General features: G+C 42.7%; 1 pseudogene; it reads right to left on the reverse strand.

The window, feature by feature from the left end:
- Positions 1–1453: 1453 nt before the first annotated feature.
- LOC134807756 (large ribosomal subunit protein eL39-like) lies at positions 1454–1706 on the reverse strand (annotated as a pseudogene).
- Between the last annotated feature and the right edge of the window lie 3440 nt (positions 1707–5146).

Genomic DNA, 5146 nt, shown 5'->3' on the forward strand with positions numbered 1-5146 from the left:
GGAGAGGCCGTGCTGGGAGGGTGGACCTGCTAGGGAGGGCACCTCCCCTGCTGAGGAAGCAGCAACGGTGGGGAATGAGCGAGCGAGGACAGGGGCATCAATCACCACCAGCGGTGACACCGTCCCAGCTCCTCCTGTCAGCAGCTGCCTTCTCTCCTCACCTCTTCTGGGAGTGGGGATGTGGAGGCATCCTAAGTGAGTGCGATGTGTGCCAGGCAGGGCCTTTCCAAGGCTGCAGTGACCGCTCACTGCCACCTCTTGAGTACAGTTTGCTCGAGTTGAATTGTCTGTGTCCAAAGAATTGTTCCAAACAGAGCAAAACAAAACCCTTACAATGACACAAATGACTGAGACAGGGGCAGGGTTACAGGTTTGTCTTTCATGGTACCATTTTTGGTCAATGGGGGAGCCAAGGAATATTGCTGGGAAAATTCATCCACTCATGCATTGTTTTTATTATCTACCTATTTTATAAAAGAAGTCCTGGGATTCAAAGATGAATAAGACACACTTAATGTCCTTAAAAGCAGACACCTTAATAGGGAGGACAGCAGAGTAATAACAGAATTATCAAATACATACAGCACCACTGGCTGGGCTGTAATCCCGCCATCAACAAAGAGCTGAGGGTACCTAAAGGAGAAAGTGCCTAACTCTGGACAGATTCAGGGAAGTTGTCGTGTGAAGTGACATACCAGCTGGACCTGAAGAATGTGTAGGAGTTTTCCAGGAGGTTAAAGTGTGTGTGTGCAGGAGGCAAAGAGGCAGAAGTTGGTGTGTAGCCTAGTTTATCCTAGAAGGGGGAAAAGGGAATGTAAAGGTATGAAAGTATAGATGAGCAAGTAAGGGCAGATACCAGGGGATTTGGGAACGGTGAGGAAGCTGAAAGTTCTGGAGTGATCAGCCCTTCTAGATTGTGGGGTCCAGGGAGGGTGTGAGGAAAGAGGTGGCGATTGCTCTGGGCCTCTGCTGATGGAGTATTTTGACTGGCAGAGCTAGAGAGGAGAGTATTCCAGGAGATTCTGGGCCTCTGCTGATGGAGTATTTTGACTGGCAGAGCTAGAGAGGAGAGTATTCCAGGAGATGAGATAGTACAGACTGAGTAGAAAACCCAGGGCATGTTTGCGTGACAGCAACGTTTAGCTGGTGTGGAGAGAAAATGAATAGCAGAAATGGTCAGAAAGAAGGTCTGCCTAAGAGTTTGGACTTTAATTCCTTTGGCAAATGGGAACCATTAAAGTTTTTTTGCTAGTGGTTTTGTTGTCATTGGTCTCTCTCTCTCTCTCTCTCAGTCTCGTGCACGCATTTTTTTTGTAAAGACAGAGTCTATGTTTCCAGGCTGGTGTCAAACTTCTTCTTTTTTTTTTTTTTTAAATGAAAGGCCTCACGTATTTATTACTGAACCCAGCCAACCAACATGTTTATAACAGATTCAGAGAGGAAAACATGTTGAACTCTCCAGATAGTGGTGACATTTTCAGCTTGATATGGTAACATGATTGTGACGTTCAGACAGCATAAATACGTGTGCCATCTCATGTGCAATTCCTTATAGACCCAGCTTAGTTCTTCTCCAATGTCTCCTTTTGGAGTTGTACCTGATTTTATTACCAGTTTTCATCTGAATCCACTGGGGAATAGGACGATTTTTGCTTTTGTTTCTTGGCCAGGAACTACTTAATTCTGAAAGTCTTGTGAAAAGACATGGCAAGAAGCGGAGTCAAGCACACACCACGATGGCGGAGAAAGGAAGAGAGGGCGCTGGTGTCAAACTTCTGGCCTCAGTGATACTCCTACCTCAGCCTCCCAAAGCACTGGGATTCAGGCAAGAGCCACTGGACCCAGCCCTCATTATTGTTTTTGAGGTATAATTTACATGCAGTAAAATTCATCCTTTTTAGCATTCTATGAGCTTTGGCCAATGTATGTATTCATATAAACACCACCACAGTCAAACTATAGAATGTTTCCAACATGTCACGATGTTTGTTTATGCCTCTGTAGTCAACCTTTCCCCCCACACTAGCCCCTCAAAACCACCGATGTGGCCAGGTGTGGTGGCTCATGCCTGTAATCCCAACACTTTGGGAGGCTGAGGCGGATGGATCACCTGAGGTCAGGAGTTCAAGACCAGCCTGACCAATATGGTGAAACCCTGTTTCTACTACAAATACAAAAAATTAGCCGGGCGTGGTGGCAGGCGCCTATAATCCCAGCTATTCAGGAGGCTGAGGCAGGAGAATCCTTGAACCCGGGAGGCAGAGGTTGCAGTGAGCTGAGATCGTGCCATTGCATTCCAGCCTGGGCAACAGAGTGAAACTCCATCTCAAAACAACAACAGCAACAACAACAAAACACCGATCTGTTGTCCATCTCTATAGTCTTCCCTTTTACAGAGTGTCCTATACATGGAATCATATAGGAAGCAGCTTCTTAAATGTGGTTTCTTTCACTTAAAATAACACATTTGAGATTCATCTATGTTTTTGTGTGTGTCAAGAGTCTGTCACTTTCCTTGTTAAGTAGTATTCCATTGTTTATCCAGTCACCATTTGAAGGGCATTTGGGCTATTTCCGGATTGGGACGATTATAAATAAACCTACCATCAACATTCATGTACAGGTTTTTGTGTGAACATAAGTTTTCAATTCACTTGGGTAAATTCCCAGATAAATAAGAGTAAGATTGTTGAGTTGAATAAGTGTTTATAAATGTATGCTCAACTTTATTTTAAAAAGAAACCTACCGGCCGTGGCTCACACCTGTAATCCCAGCACTTTGGGAGGCCAAGGCGGGCGGATCACCTGAGGTCAGGAGTTCGAAACCAGCCTGGCCAACATGGAGAAACCCTGTCTCAACTGAAATACAAAAAACAATTAGCCAGACATGGTGGCATGCGTTGTAGTCCCAGCTACTGGGGAGGCTGAGGCAGGGGAATCGCTTGAACCCGGGAGGCGGAGGTTGCAGTGAGCCAGGATTGCGCCACTGCATTCCAGCCTGGAGACAGAGCAAGATTCCATCTAAAAATAAATAAATAAATAAAAGAAACCCGCCAAACTATTTTCCAAAGTAGATGTAGTATTTGCAAGTTCTAATTATCCACATCCTCACCAGCACTTAGCACAGGCACACCTGGTTTTATTGTGCATTGCTTTATTGTGCTTCACAAATACTGTGCTTTTTACTAATTGAAGGTCTGTGGCAACCCCGCATTGAGCAAGTCTACTGGTGCCATTTTTCCAACAGCAAGTGTTCACTTTGGGTCTCTGTGTCACAGTTTGGTAATTCTTACAATATTTCAAATGTTTTCATTATTATTATATATGCTATGTTAATCTGTGATCAGTGATCTTTGATGTTACTATCATAATTGTTTTGATACACTGCAAACCACCCATCTATAAGATGGTGAACTTAATCAATAAATGTCATGTGTGTCTGACTGCTCTATTGACTCGCTGTTCCTCCCTCTCTCTCCCTCTCCTCGAGCCTTCCTATTCCCTGAGACACAATTTTTACATTAGGCCAATTAAAAACCGTACAATGACTTCTAAGTGTTCAAGTGAAAGGAAGGGTCACACATCTCTCACTTTAAATTAAAAGCTAGAAATGATTAAGCTTAGTGAATAAGACATGTTGAAAGCTGAAATAGGCTGAAAGCTAGGCCTCTTGCACCAATTAACCAATTAACCAAGTTGTGATTGCAAAGAAAAGGTTTTTGAAGGAAATTAAAAATGCTACTCCAGTGAACACACAAATGATAAGAAAGCAAAGCAGCCTTATTGCTGATATGGAGAAATTTAAGTGGTCTGGATAAAAGATCAAACCAGCCACCACATTCCCTTAAGCCAAAGCCTAATCCAAAACAAGCTCCTAACTCTCTTCAATTCTGTGAAGGCTGCAGAAGAAAAGTTTGAGGTTAGTAGAGGTTGGTTCACAAGGTTTAAGGAAAGAAGCCATCTCCATCACATAAAAGTGCAAGGCGAAGCAGCAAGTGCTGATGTAGAAGCTGCAGCAAGTTATCCAGAAGATCTAGCAAAGATCATAGATGAAGGTGGCTACACTACACAACAGATTTTTAATGGAGATGAAACAGGCTTATATTGGAAGAAGATGCCATCTATGGCTTTCATAGCTAGAGAGGTGAAGTCAATGCCTGGCTTCAAAGCTTCAAAGGATAGGCTGACTCTCTTGATAAGGGTTAATGCAGTTGATGACTTTAAGGTGAAGCCAATGCTCATTTACCATTCCAGAAATCCTAGGGCCCTTAGAATCTTGCTAACGTGTGCTCTGTAAGTGGAATAACAAAGCCTGGATGACAACACGTCTATTTCCAGCATGGTTTATTGAATGTTCTAAGCCCATTATTGAAAGTTACTGCTCAGAAAAGAAGATTCCTTTTAAAATATGACTGCTCTTTGACAATGAACCTGTCACCCAAGAGCTCTGAGTGGAGATGTACAAGGAGGCTAATGTTGTTTTCATGCCTGCCAACACAACATCCATTCTGCAGCCCATGAATCAGGAGCTTATTTCTTATTATTTAAGAAATACATTTCATAAGGCTATAGTTGCCACACATAGTGACTCCTCTGAGGGATCTGGAAGTACATGGAAAATCTTCTGGAAAGGATTCACCATTCTAGATGACATTAAGAACATTTGTGATTCATCAGAAGAGGTCAAAATATTAGCATCAATAAGAGTCTGAAAGAAGTTGATTCTAATCCTGATGGATGACTTTGAGGGGTTCAAGAAGTCAGTGGAGGAAGTCACTGCAGATGTGGTAGAAATAGCAAAAGAACTAGAGTTAGAAGTGGAGCCTAAAGGTGTGACTGAATTCCTGCAATCTCATGATCAAAGTTGAACAGATGAGAAGTTGCTTCTTAGGGATGAGTAAAAAAGTGGTTTCTTGAGATAGAACCTATTCTGTTGAAGACGCCATGAACATTGTTAAAATGACAACAAAAAATGTAGAATATTCTATCAACTTAGTTGATAAAACAGTGGCAGGGTTTGAGAGGATTGACCCCAATTGTGAAAGAAGTTCTACTGTGAGTAAAATGCTATCAAACAGCATCTAATGCTGCAGGGAAGATGTTCATGAAAGGAAGAGTCAATAGATGTGGGAAACTTCATTATTAT

The sequence above is a fragment of the Pan troglodytes genome, chromosome 1, assembly GCF_028858775.2.
Source record: "Pan troglodytes isolate AG18354 chromosome 1, NHGRI_mPanTro3-v2.0_pri, whole genome shotgun sequence".
Lineage (NCBI taxonomy): Eukaryota > Metazoa > Chordata > Mammalia > Primates > Hominidae > Pan > Pan troglodytes.